The sequence below is a fragment of the Myotis lucifugus genome, unplaced genomic scaffold, assembly GCF_000147115.1.
Source record: "Myotis lucifugus unplaced genomic scaffold, Myoluc2.0 scaffold_61, whole genome shotgun sequence".
Classification (NCBI taxonomy): Eukaryota; Metazoa; Chordata; class Mammalia; order Chiroptera; family Vespertilionidae; genus Myotis; species Myotis lucifugus.
Genome location: NW_005871109.1, coordinates 1,315,859 through 1,334,538, shown reverse-complemented (window position 1 = coordinate 1,334,538; position 18,680 = coordinate 1,315,859). Strand labels below are relative to the sequence as shown.

The window sequence follows — 18,680 nt, the reverse complement described above, 5'->3', positions numbered from 1 at the left end:
TTTAGCTTCTATAATTGCAACATTGTTGCATCCGTAGCTCAGAGCTGGGCTGCGGCAAGCGGGGAACCTTGGCTTCCTCCCTCACTGGAGCAAGCAAACCTTCTGTTCGCTTCAGCTGCGTGGCTGCCGGCCGCCATCTTGGTTGGCAGTTAATTTGCATATCTCACTGATTAGCCAATGGGAAGGGTAGTGAAGTTACGGTTAATTACCATGTTTCTCTATTATTAGAAAGGATAATGTGCCATGAACATTCCTGTTAATGAACACCTTTCAGTGTTAAAAGTACATGTCTTCAAACTTTTTAAGGAGCTTGTTGTTGAGGTCTGCAAAAGCATCTGTTAAACTCTTCATTGTGAATTTTCTTGGGGGTTCTTTTTTTTATTTTTTTGGTGGGATGGGGGGGGTTGCTTCTTTTTCTTCTCCTACAGTTTCCTTTCCTCTTGCCTCTTCTTCAGTTATGCATTTCTGTTCCAATTTCAAGAACTACCCATCAGTCACTTCCTTGGAACCACCTCTAGGAGCTCTTCAATGTCATCCTCAACTACACCCAACTTAAAGTTGCTGGACATTTCAACCACAGTCTTTTTGATTTTGCAATCTCTTTACCCTAGACCAGTGATGGCGAACCTATGACACACGTGTCAGAGGTGACATGCGAGCTCATTTTTTTGGTTGATTTTTCTTTGTTAAATGGCATTTAAATATATAAAATAAATATCAAAAATATAAGTCTTTATTTTACTATGGTTGCAAATATCAAAAAATTTCTATATGTGACACGGCACCAGAGTTAAGTTAGGGTTTTTCAAAATGCTGACACGCCAAGCTCAAAGGTTCGCCATCATGGCCATAGACCAATACTTTTAGACATGGACAAACCTCTTTGAGTGTCTTTTTCCAGATGCCCTCATACACTCCTTGGCGACATCACCCTAAACCAAAGCATAATTCTTGATGCATCATAGATGTAATCCTTTCAGAATTGCATCAGTGTCCTCAATTGCAATACTTATCTATGTAAAGTTCATCTCCGGTAGTAAGGCTTAAAAGTTGCTATAATTCCTTGATCCATTGGTTCAATCAAAGAGGTGGTATTTGGAGGGACGATTTTGATATTGGGATGAAGATCACCAATAAAAGGATGTCTGGGAGCATTATTGACAAGAAGCAAAGTTTTAAAAGGTATGTTACCCTCCAACAGTACTTGTCCATTTTGCTGCCTTGTAATTCAGGAGGACATCTTGGAAGAGGAGCTGGGTCATCCATGACTTTATTGCTCCTATAGCACATGGCAGTGTATGCTTATCAATATGCTTGAAGGTCCTGAGGGTTACTACACCAGATCACAAAGGGTTTCAATTTGTATCCTGCAACATTGCCCCAAAGCAAGACTGTTATCTTGTCCTTAAAAGCCTTGAAACCTGGCATTGACTTGCCCTCCTTTCAGGCGTCTGTTTCCAGAACAGGAAGATTTCATTTACATTGAGTATTTCCTCTGGCAAGTAATTTCCCTCCACATTCAGCTTAGCTAGAGTTTCCAAAAATTCTTCAGCTGCCTTATATCAGCATTCGCAGACTTATCACTCAACTTTCACACTATATAATGAATAATTGTTTTTGAATCACTTAAACCACCCAGTAAATTCAATATCATAATCAGGTTCGGCCCTTTTTTTCAACATTGCAAACGAATTGTTTGCTTTGGTTGTAATCGTCTTGGTGTTGAGAGGGATACACTTCTGTGTCTGGTCTTCAACCCAGGTCATTAATAAGTTTCTGCATGTCTGATATAGGCCCTTCTCAAATTTTTGTTAGTCTTGTTACCTTCAATGAAACAGATCCTTTAACAGCTCCCATCACTTTGTTCTTTTTCTTCAAGATCATAGCTGTGGTGGAATGGAACATCCCTGACGGATAAGTGATAACCATCACTGATTTTCCACCTTCATTGTCATTAAACATATTGTCATTTATTGTTTCCAGGTCAATCATTCGTCATAGCCTCTTACTGACAATATTAGCAGTGAATCTTGTACACTTAAAGGCCATAGTGAACAAAAGAATATGAGATTGAATCAAGCACAAGAGAAAATGATGCAATCAAGAGACATGGTAAACATGAGTAACATAGTTGCCTATTACCATTATCAGGTACAATATACTGTACATAATTGAATCAAAATAAAATAGAACTTTATTTATTTATTTATTTATTTATTTATTTATTTATTTATTTATTTGAATTTACTGGGGTGACACTGGTTAATCAATTATACAGGTTTCAGGGGCACAATTCTATAATACATCATCTGTACATTGTATTGTGTCTTCACCACCCCAAGTCAAGTCTCCTTCCAACACCATTAACCACACTTTACCCTCTCCCCCCTCCCTCTCAACCCTCTTTCCCTCTGTAATCACCATACTGCAAATATAACACTTCTAAAGAAGAAAGGATACACTGGGTACCTTCTGTGGATTCAGTCCATTCTCTTCATTGTGCAACTTCTTAAGTGATCTAAAAGTCACTTCTATGTAACCTAGATAAAGTGTTTCTTCAGTTGTTGAAATGTGGCTTCCTTACTTCACCATTCATACTGTTCTTGCCAAGGACTCCATGTTGCCACATCCAATTGTTAGTATTACTTTGTCTCAGGTAGCCTCTGTACTACATTAGATTCAACTGTCTTTGCTCTACTTTGTGAACTTAGTCCTGTGACCTCTGTCCAGGTATTATATCACCCTGGATCTCATTCTTCCTACCCACATCCTATTACTGAAGAATATAGAGAACCACCTGGTTTCTATATTCTTCAGTAATCTCCCTTCCTACCACATCCTAGGGACATGTGCTAGGCCACCTAATCTAGGCCTTGCTCAATGAGTTATTTCTTAACGGCAATGACCATTTTTTAAGATCATTAGATTTCAATCTCCTGCCCCGTCATTCCCTATTTATAATCAATTGCCAGAAAGTTCTGCAGGTATTTTTTGAAAGAATTCTCAAACAAATGTATTCATCTCCATTCCACTTCTGCTACTTGTTCAATTGCTTATTATATGACTTATCAATGAGGTCAAGGGAAACCTAGTAAGAGATTTAATCTGCAGGCATGCACCAATCTAGAAGGCAAGTTAGGCCCTAAAAGCTGGGGAAGATAAAATGAGCGACTGATCTCGTTTGAGGACCATTTTCAGGTGGTATCAAGAATAAACTATATAACCAATATCTCAGGATATTTTTTTACTTTCTTATTAAATGTATTGAACTGACATTAGTTAATAAAATTATATAGGTTTCAGGTGTACAATTCTGTAATACATCATCTGTATATTGTATTGTGTGTTGCCGGAGGCTAAGACCAACTGTAGTTAACATTAATGCAATATTCAGCAGGGCTGAAAATCAGCATAATATCGCCCTGCTGTTGGCCAAATGGCTCAAGGCAATCCCCTAACCTGATAATCCTTTTACTGTTTACAAACTTTACCTTTGATATGCCTGTATGCATTCCTAAAGGGCAAATGTGTATTCAAGTGAATTAAAGCAAACAGGACCAAGAAGTTAGAGAGCCTCTCCACTAGAGAAAGGTTTCCGCCTGGCCCCCCATGCCTTCTAAATTCATATTTCTTGTCTAGTGCATTCGTTTGTGCACAGCCCCTTCTCTAGATCCTGAATCCTCGCTGTAAAAGGTTGCAGCATGTGTTCCCACCCTGAGTCAAGTCTCCTTCCATCATTATTTATCCTCCCTATGCCCTCTTCTACCTCCCCACAACCTCCTTTTTCTCTGGTAATCACCATACTGTTCTTTAGGATTGTATTACTACAATTCCTAACCATGTCTCCCAGATGCTATATGCTACTAACATGTTTTGCTCACACCTACCTCTATACTTTTATTTGGTGACTCTGGGTTGGTGGTACTAGTTTAGTATTGTCTCATTTCAAGGTTGCTAAGTAATGTCATAAAGCCTTTAGTATCATGGTCAAAGCAAAAATGTGGTTAAGCACATCCCTAGGTGGTTTCCATGGAAACCAAAATGTGAGCTGACATGTATAATTCTTAACGGAAGACATTGATCGCTAAGTCAACATCGCAGTGTCAGGAACTGGAACTGAAGTACAATTTTCCAGAACCAGGGGAGACACAAGCCGACAGAAAAATTCTGGGCAGGAGTTTTTTCTAAGCTCCTTAAAGTTCTCTGCTATCTGTAAAAAAAAAAAAAAAAAAAAAGCAACTCAAACCTTCACACTTTCCACGGGCTAGTGCATTAATTATATTTTTAATATTTTATGATGTTTTGATATACTGGGGGGTCTAGCTGGCTGAGGAGAGACTGCCCCTCCCAGGGTTAGCTAATTCCCAAAGATAATTAACAATTTGTTTAAAAACATGTGTTTCATTCACAAACCAACCAATCCCAAGTCCATACCCCAAACCACCTTCTTTATCCTACTCTTCCACACCAAGACAATATTTTTCCTGCCCTAAATCACCAAGGGCCAGGTACCAGAAAACTAGAGACTGTAGCTCAGAGCCCACTAGAATTATTTAAACTAACCAGTCCTGAACAATTTCTCCTGCCCTGCCTTGCCTTTCCCATGAAAACCAGTAAAAGCTCTGGGCCAGACTTCCCCTCTCATTTCTTTCTGCCTCCTGATGAACACTGGTGTTTCCCCATGTGGCCCCCATGGTGTGATGTAGCCCCCTCCTCTTGGAGAATGTAAGTAAGAAAAATTTTCTTTCAACAGCATTAGATTCTCCATGTCATCATTCAGTCATCTTCATAAATTAAAATACCATGAGTACAACTAAAAAAACTAGCAGCCATTGTAAGTACTTTGTATAGATAAACGTATTTATTTAATCTTCATTAGTCTATTAGGTATATACTATTACTATTCCCATTTTAACAAGAAGGACATAAGGTACAGAGAGAACAGGTAACTTGCTCAAAGTTCTATGAGTGGGTGGCAGAACTGGCGCAAAGTCTGTAATTTCACAACTGCACTGTATTGTCTCTTGAGAAAGTTGGGATGTTCTTTGTGTTCAAGACCCAAATCTGTGGCATTCTTCTCATTACTGCAGACCTCCTGCAAGGGTTGCCATTTTTGTTTGAAAACCTGCCTTAAATAAGTTATCAGAATGGTATATCTGGGGACCTAAAAAGCATCACTATTTCTGATCCCAGGTGAACAGAGAAAAGAACATTTAGTTTAAATTGCGTAGTACTCAGATGCTACAAGATTGAGAACCCATACACTGTCTCTTGGATTTGTCTTTTTAAAGAATATAGCACCAGTACCAAACACAGGAGAACACAGTCCTTTGAGTGATCCTAGGAATGAACCAAATGCCTTGTATGCAGCCAGCTATAAGCCATTCGGTGTAACTAGGGCACAGAGCACAGAATGACTCCAGGAGATGAAATCAGAGAGGTCCACAGGAGCCAGGCCAGGAATGGCCCTTTTGACTTGCAAAAAAGTATGTAGGTCATAGGGAGCCAATTTCTGTTCCTTCCTCATACTTGAGCAATGGAACCCTCGGACTGATCTCCCATTGATGGCTACATAAATGATCATTTAGGGTCCTAGCTGGTTTGGCTCAGTGTCTAGAGCGTTGGCCTGTGGACTGAAGGATCCCAGGTTCAATTCCAGTCAAGGGCACATGACCAGGTTGTGGGCTTGATCCCCAGTAGGAGCAGCTGATCTATGATTCTCTCTCATCATTGATGTTTCTATCTCTATCTCTCTCCCTCTTTTTTTCCTCTCTGAAATCAACAATATATATATATATGAATGCCTGGTGCACGAAATTCGTGCACTGGAGAGGGGGTCCCTCAGCCCAGCCTGCCCCCTCTCACAGTCTGGGAGCCCTCAGGGGATATCCTACTGACGGCTTAGGCCCACTCCCTGCAGCAGTCTGGCCTCCTTCTGTAGGAGGCGACCGGCTGATCAGGGGAAGATGCCACCCCCATCACCCTGCCGCTGCTGCCACTGCCGGCCGCTGCAGCCGCCAAGGTGTTTTCATCAACACAGACTCCAGTCCCTTCACCACTAAAAAATGACAACTTTCTTTAGGCATTTTCAAGATGTCTCTTTGATTCTTTTTTTTTTTTATCCTCACCTGAGAATATTTTTCCATTGATTTTTAGAGAGCTTGGAAGAGAGAGGGAAAGACAAAGAGAAGCATCTATGTGAGAGGAACACTTCGATTAGTTGCCTCCTGCATGAGCCCTGACCTGGGCCCCAGCCAGGGAGGAGCCTGCAACCTAGGTACATGCCCTTGATCAGAATCGAACCTGGACCCTGCGGTCCACAGGCCAAGGCTCTATCCACTGAGCCAAACTGGCTAAGGCAGGATATGACATTTCTTAGCCCCTCCAGCAGCAGACCTTCATTTTTTCCTCCAGGGGTGAGGTGGAAAAACCCTAGTCAGGGGTGGGCAACCCCTGGCACATGTGCCAAACATGGCATGCCAGTAACTTTTGCTGGCACGTGAAACCCTCTCTTATAATCTTCCATTTACAATTGTGAATCTTTGTTCTCAGTGATGAATTTTGTTAAGTCTCGTAATAGGAGTAGCCTGACGGATAAAAGTAGTAGCTTGTGCATATCTCTGAAGGTCACGAAATATAAACCTGATGTAAAATCTCTCTTTTGATGCAGCAGCAAAAGTCCCAATGATAATATCAAATGGAGTCATAAAGTTTTCTGTCGGACTATCAGTGTACATGTATACATTACAAAATAAATGTATTTTTCATCATCATATACTGTGTTTTTGTTACTCGAATGAATTTTATTTCTTCAAGGTTCTTCACATATGTACACCTTAAGAGATATCAAGTAGGTGTAACATGTTCTCAAGAAATTAGGGTTGGCACGCAGAAGAATTTTGAGTCAGAGATTTTGCTGGTTTTGGCACGCACTCACAAAAAGGTTGCACACCCCTGCCCTAGATCACCTTCTTGGATTCTTATTACCCAAGTTACCAAGAATGCTGCGAGTGGCTTACCGGAAGCTTAGCCAATGAGCAGTCAGAAGAGGTGTTTCCTCTGCAGCTCACGTGCAGAGGTGGGACTGCTGGTGCGCTGCAGATGGAGCAACCCCAGACCCCCCTTGTCTGTGTCTGCTCCGGGCCTCACCTGCGTGCGCAGCTTCCTCCTGACTGGTCGTGACTGTTATGGTGTCCGGGCTAATTACTATATTACTATATTACCTCTCTCTCTCTCTCTCTCTCTCTCTCTCTATATATATATATATATATATATATATATATATATATATTTAAAAATGATCATTTAGGTTGTGTAACATGTAGAGTAAAACTTTTATTAATGACACTAATAAAACTTACAGCCAACATTTGACAAACATTACTATTTTCTTTTCAATTACTGCCTTGGGACAATTTCCAGAAATAAAATTGAATCAAAGAAGATTATTGTTGTTCTCATACTTCTTATCTTGTTAACCTCTAGACTACTTTCAAGGAGAGGCATTCCTGGTCTCTACCTAGGAGATGCCAGTAGCACACTTCTCCATGTTGTGACACCAAAAATGTCTCCAGACATTGTCAAAGTTCTCCTGGGGTCAAAAGTGGCCACTGATCTAAATAATGGGAATTTCTTAAAATGAAGTGTGCAACCTCCAGGCTTCACTCTTTTAAAAGAAAGGAGAATCTTTTCTCCTATTTTTAAAATATATTTTTATTGATTTCAGAGACGGAGAGAGAGATAGAAACATCAATGATGAGAGCGAATCATGGATCGGCTGCCTCCTGCACGACCCCTCCTGGGGATTGAGCTCACAAGCTGGGCATGTGCCCTGACCGGGAATCGAACCGTGATCTCCTGGTTCATAGGCTGATGCTCAACCCTGAGTCACACTGGCCAGCCTCCCCTTGACTATTTCTTCCTGCCTGCTGGCTGGAAAGTGGATGTGATTATGTGTGTTGGAGCAGCCATTTTATTCACAAGATAGACGCCATAGGTAAGAATGATAGAGCAATAATGAAAAAAAAAAAAAAAAAAAAAGCCTGGCCCTTTATAACTATAATGCCATCACACCAACCATAAATTGCCTATCCAGATTTATCCATGAGATTGAAAAGGATCTTCTAATTTGTTTAAGCCGTTATTATTTTGAATCACAGCAGCTAAATCTATATCCTAACAAATTCACAAATTTTAAATCCACCCCCAGCTTTTATTTCAATTTGTAAAATTGTTGCTTGAACAAATCCCTGTAGCTCTCCCAGAAGAATGAGCACATAGCTAGCAGTCACATTTTGCCATAACAGTGTCAGTATGTTCCTGACTTCATCAGGCAGTCAGTAGGACACTGCATGTGTAAATGCATGGAAGAATACAACAGCATGATGACCTGTGGGTGGGAATGACAAGGAATTCAATGCAATTGACATATAAAGGCCAAATAGAGAAATAGTTAAAAATGTAGGTATAAGCCAGCTTTTGAAGGCTCTATCACATGTTTTGAAGAACTCTTTTTCCTGAAGGATGTGCGAGTCATGAAAGTACCTGATAGACTTCCATTTTAGAAGGTAATTCTTATGGCAAGGTAAAAAATAGATTGGAGGAAATCATTACATGAGGAGGAAAAATAAATTAACGATATGCCTATTTGGAGAAAAATTAAAGGAACGAAATTTAGAGGATAAACTAGCTAATCTAATATAGCAAGTTTTAGAAGATTAGCTAGTCTAATACAGAAGAGAGAGAGAGAGAAAGAAAAACATAAATGAGGAATGGTGGTAGCAGGTTACAGATAGAGGAAATTTTTTTAAAAAATTGTACATTTCTCCCTCTTCTTCCCTTGTCCACTTACATCCCCCTTCTCCTATGGGCATTCATGTTAGTATATCAAATGCATTTCTTTTCTTTTAAAAAATATTTTTATTGATTTCAGAGAGGAAGCGAGAGGGAGGAAGAGATAGAAACATCAATGATGAGAGAGAATCATTGATCAGCTGTCTCCTGCATGCCCCACACTGGAGATCGAGCCCACAACCTGGCATGTGCTCTGACCAGGAATTTATCCATGACCTCCTGTTCATAGGTCGATGCTCAACCACTGAGCCACTCTGGCCAGGCAAATACATGTCTTTTCAATTCACCTTCCATATATTCATTTTTACAAGTACTTATATATTCTTGAAAAATATAACACTGTTTTGGCTTTTTAAAAATTTTATTAAAGTATAACATACAGATATGTATAAAAACTGTAAGTGTAAAGATCAATAAATTAACACATGAACATGCTCTGGTAATTACACCCAAGTCAAGAAATAGAATACTGCCAGAATCCCAGAAACTTCTATCTTAACCCCCTCCTGCCACTACCTCCTCCCCAATTTTAACCACAGAATGACTTCTAGCGCCATAGATTAGTTTTTGTCTGTTTTGAGCTTCAGATAAATCCAATAATGTGACATGTATTTTTTTGTACCTGTGCCTTTTATTTAACATTACATTAATGAAATTTGTCCACATTGTGTGTACTAGTAGCTGCAGTTCTTATTTTTATTGCTGTATAGTATTCCATTGGTTGACTATACCACAATTTATTTATCCATTCTACTATTGATAGACTTTTGGGTAATGGCCAATTGACTATAATGAATTGTGCTTCTATGAACAGTGTTACATGTCTCTCTCTCTCTTTTTTTTTTAATTTTGCACAAATGCAGTCCCCCCACAACTACAAATTATGCAGTCGAGTTTCCCACACTTGGGGAAATTGCAGGGGTCAGCACATTTGGAGTGCAATAGATAAGCCGTGCCCTGGGAAAACCACATTCGTGATCATTACATGTCTTTTGATATACATGTGATTTCATTTCCTCTACCAAGGACTAAAATTGGTTGTACCAAAATACATATCCATCATCAGTGTTTTGAGAGATCCAGTAGCTTTAAAATTTCCTAGACATGACATTGTCGCTGTTTTTTTATCTTTGGTCATTCTGGTAGCTGTATAGTCATTGATTTTACTTTGTATCTTTTATGACTGTTGAAGTGAGCACCTTTTCAAATGTGTATTGGATATCCTCTTTTGAGAAGTGCCTCATCAAGTCTCTTGCCCGTTTATTATTATTATTGTTTGCTTATTTCTTTTTCCTTATTAATAGGCATTTTTAAATATATTCTGGGTATGAGGCTTTTATCATATGTTTATTAATCAATGTTTTGATCTCACATCAATATTTCTCTCTCTCTCCCTCTCCCGTCCTCTCTCTCTCTAAAAATCAATTAAAATATTTTTTTAAATAATAAGAGTTTTGCATCTATGTTCTCGAATGAGAATTACCCACAATTTTTTTCTTGTTGTTTTCGCAGGATTTTTTATTTGAAAGCAATACTCAATTTATAAAATAAATTGATATATTCTCCCCCCTTTTGTATTCTCTGTAAATATTTGTGTAGAATTGGTATCATTTCTTCCTTAAATATTTGAAGAAATACCCAAGCTCCCCCCGCCCCCACCTTCCAAATTTCAATTTTCTCCTGATGCCTCCTTTTGAATTGACCTAAAAGCATTTGGGAAGGGAATCTCCACTCTATAATACAAGGCAGAGCAAGGAATGGGTCTCAGAGCAAACAGCAAAAGACATGCCCACCTTCCATCGCTTGAAGGAAATCGAGATAAACAACCTATTTCTTAGCCCCAAAGAGTGTGATTTACAAACGTTGATTATCCTTGCGTTCTTCCTTCATAGATGATGAATATCGTGTTGGCTATTGCTTGCACTTTGGAAACATCCATCAGCCTGGGGTGACTCTGCAGTAGACAGCCCAGGAGCACAAGCATCAGTGCTCCTTCAGGCTAGGTCCAGTGAGGAAAGCAGGATGCAATTTAGTGATTCGATTACTAACCTCTGTGAAAATTGTTAAAGGGGAACCTCATTTAAAATAAAGTCCAGTGGGAAAGAGCGATGTTGACATGGTAGCCGTCACGGGGTCATTAGTTGGCATCTACCATAACTATTGACCGACTATGGAAGACTATCAAAATAGAGAAAATTGTAGAAAGAACCTACGGGTAGAGACAAAACTACAGGTCACGTGGTAACTATAAAAGAAATCAGACTAGAAAGTGAAGAGGAAGGGGTTCTTTATACTGAAATTCAGGAAATTTCTCTATTAATTGAATTTCGTCATCCAAATATAGTCAGTCTGCAAAATGTGCTCATGCAGGATTCTGGGTTATCTCATCTTTAAATACCTTCCATGGATCTAAAGAAATGCTTGGATTCTATCCCTCCTAGTCAGTTCATGGATTTTTCCCTTGTTAAGGGTTATTTGTACCAAAACCTATAAGGGGTTGTGTTTTGTCACTCTAGAATCGTTCTACACCGAGACTTACCAGGTAAAACCTCAAACTCTGTTGATCAAATGACAAAGGAACAATTAAACTGTCTGGTTTTTGTCCTTGCCAGAGCTTTTGGAATACCCATTACAGTATATGCTCATGAGGTAGAAACACTTTGGTATAGATCCCCAGAAGTACTGCTGGGATCAGCTTGCTATTCAACTCCAGTTGCCATTTGGAGTAAAAGCACTATATTTGCAGAATTAGCAATGAAGAAACCATTTTTCCATGGGGATTCAGAAATTGGTAAACTCTTCAGAATTTTCAGAGCTTTGGGTACCCCCAACAATGAAGTGTGGCCAAAAGTGGAATCTTTATAGGACTATAAGAATACGTTTCCCACCACATGACCTCACTCGTTTGTGGAATATAGTGAACAACATAAACCGATGGACAAAATTAGATCCAGAGACAGAGAAGTATTGAACTGTCAAACCTCAGAGGGGCCCTAGCTGGTTTGGCTCAGTGGATAGAGCATCGGCCTGTGGACTGAGGGGTCCCGGGTTTGATTCTGGTCAAGGGCACATGCCTGGGGTTGCCAACTCGATCCTCATCATCGATGTGTCTATCTCTTTCTCCCCTCTCCCTTCCTCTCTGAAATCAATAAAAATATATTTTTTAAAAAAACACCTCAGAGGGAAGGCAGGGGAGGGGTGGGGGTGGGGGTAAGAGATCAACCAAAAGACTTGTATGCATGCATATAAGCATTACCAATGGACACAGTCACTGGGGGGGGGGGGGTAGTGGGTAGAAGTGGCTGGAGAGAGGTCAATGGAGGAAACAAATAATATTGTAATAGCTATGTATGGGCCGGGGCAGAGGGGGTACTTGAAATATTAGGGGGAACCCTCAGTAAAGTATATGATTGCCTAACCACTATGTTGTGCATCTGAAACTAATACAGAATACTATTGAATGTGAACTATAATTGAAAAAAAGATGGAAAATTGTATATGTCATCTTAATAATTTTAAAAAGAATACATTTGCCAAAACCGGTTTGGCTCAGTGGATGGAGCGTCGGCCTGCGGACTGAAGGGTCCCGGGTTCGATTCCGGTCAAGGGCATGTACCTGGGTTGCGGGCACATCCCCAGTGGGAGATGTGCAGGAGGCAGCTGATCGATGTTTCTCTCTCATCGATGTTTCTAACTCTCTATCTCTCTCCCTTCCTCTCTGTAAAAAATCAATAAAATACATTAAAAAAATAAATAAAATAAAAAGAATACATTTCCCAAGTGAAAACCAGGCAGCCTAGCATCCCATATCAAAAACTTGGATGAAAATGGCTTGGATCTGCTCTTTAAAATGTTAGTCTACAATCCTGCATCGAGAACAGATAGTTATACTGTCAACTCTGTTTTTGCCTTGTGTATTTTTGTATCCTCTGTTGTAAAACTTAAGCTCTACTTCATCTTCTAACTTCAAAAGCTGTAACTTAAAATGTAAATATTGTTCTATATGAATTTGAATATAATAATTCTGTATATGTGTGTACTTCTCACTGTAACAACTATTGTTACTATAATAAAAGTATAAATCTTTAAAAAATGGAGTCGGGAGGCCAGAAGGGGGAGCCCTCACACCTACCACTCTAGTCAATTACAGACCCCACAGGAAAGTGCCAATTACAGACCCCAACAGGAAGAATCCTCAGTTATGAACCTTCACCCATTTTACGGAGGCACGCAGAAGTTAAGTAAGTTTTCTACTCCTACATATTTGTTAAGGTGTGGAGTTTGGCTTTAAACCAAGGCAATCTGACCCAAGAGTCTTCATCGTAATTTCTCCCTGATAATGCTTCACTTGAATACATAATTCTCAAAGACGCTTGAGTGGGTAGGAGAGACTGATATATATTTTAATTATGTCAATGAAACGGAGATATAAATGGTAAAAATAATATAGCTGATGGTTCAAGAGCAATTTTCTGAAATTAAGATGGAGAAACATGGGCATAATCCGAGGCAGGTGTGCATTACGACGCAGAGGATAAAGAATTAGACTGTACTTGGTCTAAAACAAGTCTCTCTGGACAGCTTGTCCCAAGTCTTTTGACAGTTCTTCAGTCCCTTGAGAATTTTACATTATTGAGTTGATCTCTTTCACTCTAACTCTTTTGAACTCTTTTGATCTTGTTAGTACTTTTCCTTTCACAATGCCCTTCTCAGCAACCCAGCCAGGTAAGCAAGGTCGGTATTCTTATTCTCATTTTACAAATGGGGTGAGTGGTTTGCCTAAGGTCATATTAGAGAGTGGCAGACTCAAAATTACCCAAGGGTATTGTCTCTAGATTCTATGCTGTTTACATGTTGTCACGTTGGCATTCTAGAATAGCATTTTGTTGTGCCACTACTCTTTTTGCTTTTTAACTTGTCTTTACTTTTTCTCCCATAGTCTGTTGTACTGAATAATTAACATGCAATAGCAGGCTTTCCTTAGTATCCATGTCTACCTTATCAAGAGATCTTGATAACCCAATTCAAGTGTTGCTTGAAAAATTCTTTGTAGATAGAGTTCCTTACTGATGAATTCTCAGGTTTTAGATATTTCAAAAAGCTTTTATAATGAGTTCTTTGTGAGACTAAATAATTGATTCAAGGCATGTTTAAACTATTACCTACTAGTAAGATTTACCTGGCTTTCATTTTGGCCGAGTAAAATCAGAAATTACTCTAAGTTCTTTTGTTCCCTTTCAATTCTTCCTACCCTTAGGAAGACAAAAATGTAAATCAAAGTTTTCTTTCAACCAAGTCACTTTGACTAGCTCAGAATATATTTGTTCAGAGTTCAAATATATTCACTATTTAAATATTGGACTTTGAATCTACATTTTTCTTGTTTTATGAATAGTAGCATGTCTCTGTGTAAAAAAAAAAAATGTTTAAAATAAGATTAAAATCACCTTTTATTACCTTCAACAATATGGATCTGTCCCCTTCCACTGATATCACTTTCACTTTTGATTTCCCAAACTTTTTCCCCCTTACATTTATATATGTAGGGGAACTCACTTTAGAGATGCAATATAGCTCCAGCAGCAAAGGCACCTGGGAGATGTTGAACTCTCTGTGACTGTCAAAATCTGTAAGCTCAGACACGGCTGACTACTCTGAACCACTCCCCCTCTAACCCCCCACCCCCAACCCCCATGCTACCCAAAGACAAACACCGTGCCCCCAGGAAGGAGGTTAATGAATGTAGAGAGTAGTAACTGCCTGATGTTTGTCTTTTAACTTTTCTTTTAACTCAGTGATTCATTGTTCTCTCTGGAGGTCTACCGGCCAGCTGGTTTTGCTATTAACCCCTGCTATTAATCCCCTTTAAAAAGAAACTCTGTGTATTTTTGTATCCTCTGTGGGGATTGGGTAGAAACTGGCTCTCCGACATCCCGAGGGGTCCCGGATTGCAAGAGGCTGCAGGCCAGGCTGAGGGACCCCACTGGTGCATGAATCCGTGCACCGGGCCTCTAGTATGCATATATGATCTTTGGTTAGTCTCTTCCTGTCCTCCCCCTCCCTCCTTCCCTCTGAGATTCATCAATCTGTTCCATGTTTCCATGCCTGTGGTTTCCGCTCCAGCGTTGAATGTCTGCCCTTTGGTGGTCAGTGCATGTCATAGCTACCGTTTGGATAGTCAGACGGTTGGACAGTTGGATGGTCAGCGGTCACTTAGGCTTTTATATAATATAGATGGATTTGTCTATGCTGGACATTTCATACAAATGGAATCATAATCTGTGGCTTTTTGAGTCTGGTTTCTTTCACTTAGCATAATGTTTTCAAGGGTCATTCATGTTATAGTATGTATTAGTACTTCATTTCTTTTTATTACCAAACAATGTTCCATTATGTGGATATACCACATTTTATTTATTAATTCGTTAGCCATGGGCATTTTGAGTTGTTTTTAATTTTTGGCTATTATGAATAAAGCTTCTATGAACATTCCCATCCATGTTTTTGTCTGATCAACTGTTTTTAATCTCTTATGTATATACGTGGGAGTAGAACTGCTGAGTCTTGTGGTAAGTCCTTTTTAACATTTTGAAGAACTGTTAAATTGTTTTTCAAAACACTTGCCCCATTTTACATTCCTACCAGCAACGTAGAAGAGTTCTAATTGCTCCATATCTTTGTCAACACTTATTATTTTCCTATTTTTAAATTATAACCACCCTAGTGGATGTGAAGTGGTACCTCATTTTGGATTTGAATTGTGTTTCTTTAAATATTAATGTTATTGAACATCTTTTTATATGCTTATTAGCCATTTATATATCTTTTTTATTTTATTTTTTTAGATATATTCCTGGACTAGAACAGAATTAAGAAATCTAACTAAAGATTTCCCTGACCCTCTTCAGAACCCAAATTCCTTTACAAAGGAATTTGATTTAACTGTTAGAATATATGATCCTGGCTATTCTGACCTGTTCCAATTAATACACCTACTGGTTTCTAAGAGCAAGGCAACAGAATGGCTGAATAAGGTTCACTGGCATACTCTGGTACAAGATTTTTTAAAGCAGAGAGACACAGACAGGGGAAAATGCAGGGAATTAGCTCACGGGCTTTATCAAGCCATACCTGAGATTTTTCCTCGGAAAATGGACTGGACCAAAATCCAGCAATGTAAAAGAAAGCCTGATGAACCAGTGCTTGATTTCTTTGAACGTTTTGAAAAAACTTTCCAACTATACTCAGGTCTCTCTCCAGACAGTTTTAAGGATCATCAAAATGATCCCTTAATAAATTCAGCATTTTTGGAAGGACTGGATGAAGAGCTTGTAACTTTGATAAAACAACATAAATTAAACAGGCAGACTACCCATGCTGATGAACTGGCTATTCTGGCTGATTGACTATCTAACACTATTCAAAAGAGAAAAAGAGATAAAGCTGACCAAATTATAAACTTACAGCTCCAAAAATTAAGCAATCAAGTCAATTCTACTCAGAAATCTCTTAGAAAAGGAGGGAAATAAGTTTTTACTGTAAAAAGGCAGACCACCATAAGAAAGATTATAGAAAACTGAAATGGTATTTACAAAGAGAAAACAAACAGAAGCAAGCATAGGGCTACTCCGAGGACTGAGAGGGTACTTCCCCTTCTCCTTACTAATACTTTAGGAGAAATTGAAATTTTCATAAAAGGGGAAGTTACTAAGGCCCTTGTGGACACTGGGGCTACTTTATCTGTTCTCTACCCTACCCAACTAAGTTTCCTTCTCACTCGGAATAAAGCTTCTGTATAAATGGTAGGGATATCTAACCAACCAATGACTGTTTTTAAATCCAAACTTGCCCCCTTTCAAGTAGGAGATGTTATGGTGCAACATATATTTTTACTGGTCAAAAAGGGGACTTATAATTCCATGTACAAGCCCCTGTAATTCTGCTATTCTTCCAGTAAAGAAACCAAATGAAAAAGGATGGCTGGTTTGGCTCAGTGGATAGAGCGTCGGCCTGCGGACTCAAGGGTCCCAGGTTCGGTTCTGGTCAGGGGCATGTACCTTGGTTGCGGGCACATCCCCAGTAGGGGGTGTGCAGGAGGCAGCTGATCGATGTTTCTCTCTCATCGATGTTTCTAGCTCTCTATCCCTCTCCCTTCCTCTCTGAAAAAAAAAAATCAATAAAATATATTTTTTTAAAAAGCAAGAAAAAGGATGGAGATTTGTACAGGATCTCGGAGCTATAAATAAAATAGTTATACCCAGAGATCCTGTGGTTTCAAATTCACGTACATTATTATCAGCCATTCCTGTGGACTGCCAGTATTTTTCAGTAATAGATTTATGTAGTGCCTTTTCAGTATTCCAGTAGAAAAGGACAGTCAATATCTCTTTGCCTTCACCTGGAAAGATGGACAATTTACTTCTGTTATAATGTCCCAGGGATATACAGAAAGTCCCACCTATTTCTCCCAGATATTAAAAGCTGATTTAAATGATATTAAATTTCCTAGAGATTCCACTCTAATCAAGTATATAGATGATTTATTTTTATGCTTTAGGACATTACTAGACCCTCAAAAGGACACAATTTACCTACTGTAGCAGCTAGCTATAAAAGGACATAAAGTCTCGAAGGATAAGCTTCAGTTTTACTTACCTCAAGTAAAATACCTTGGCCATCTCATATCTAAAGATGGGCTACTGATTAACCCTGACTTAGAGGAATCCTATCTTTCTCTCTTGCAAAAACAAGAAAGCAACTTAGAGGATTCCTGGGTTTGACTGGATATTGTAGAAATTGGGTTCCAAACTTTTCATTGATAGCCCAACCTCTCTCTGCCCTATTAAAGTCAGATAAACCTGATCCAAATTCAATGGACTCCTGAAGGGAATCAAGCTATAGAGGCTCTATCAGAAGTACTGTCTAAAACTCTTGCGCTGGGGCATCCACACTATAAACTCCTCTTCTTCCTTTTCACATATGAAAGTAAAGGAAATGCTTTAGCAGTTCCAACTCCGAAATATGGAGATCACTATAGGTTTATAGGATAGTATAGTCAGCAACTAGTACACGGTAGCAAAAGAGCTCCTTCCTGTATGAGGGCAATCTCTGCTACAGCCATGTTATGTAAACACACAGAAGATATAGTTATGGGCTCTCCTTTAACTATTTCTGTTCCTCGTTCTGTTGAATCTTTCCTGAACTCTCATCACACTCAACACTTTTCTGTCAGTAGATTGGCTTCTTATGAAGCGCTCCTGCTCTCTGCACCTAATATTACTTTAACTTGCTGTAATCGCCTTAACCCTGCCACTCTGTTGCCCTCTTTACAGGATGAAGACACCCACAGTTGTGTTTTGCTCACTGAGCACCTTCTTGCTCCTAGGAATGATTTACAGGAAACTCTTATTGATAATGCTGACTTAATTTGGTTCACAGATGGATCTTATCTGAACGATGAACAGGGACATTACCGAACTGGATATGCAATAACTTCCATGGTGGACATAATTGAAAGTTCTTAGCTACTTGAAATAAGATCTGCCCAACAAGCTGAACTATTTGCTCTAACTTGGGCTTGTCAATTGGCCAAAGGCCAAGTAGCCAATATTTACACTGATAGTTGCTATGCATTTGCTGTAGCTCTGACTTTGGAATGTTATGGAAGCAGTAAGGCTTCTTAACTTCCTCTGGGCAGCCCATAAAAAAAATGGAAAACTGGTTGCAGAATTTTTAGATGCCATACAGCAACTGAAACAATTGGCAATTATCAAAATCCCAGGGCATTCTAAAGCTACCACCATGGAGGCAAAAGGAAATCATTTTGC

General features: G+C 39.2%; 1 non-coding gene and 1 pseudogene across 1 annotated transcript; one reads left to right on the top strand and one right to left on the bottom strand.

Annotated features, from left to right (window-relative positions):
- Nucleotides 1-2,118: 2,118 nt before the first annotated feature.
- Nucleotides 2,119-18,377, top strand: LOC102431464 (annotated as a pseudogene).
- On the bottom strand, nt 9,696-9,860 carry LOC111826231. Its single transcript, XR_002829518.1, has one exon. It is a non-coding gene; the product is annotated as a U1 spliceosomal RNA (small nuclear RNA).
- Nucleotides 18,378-18,680: the final 303 nt, after the last annotated feature.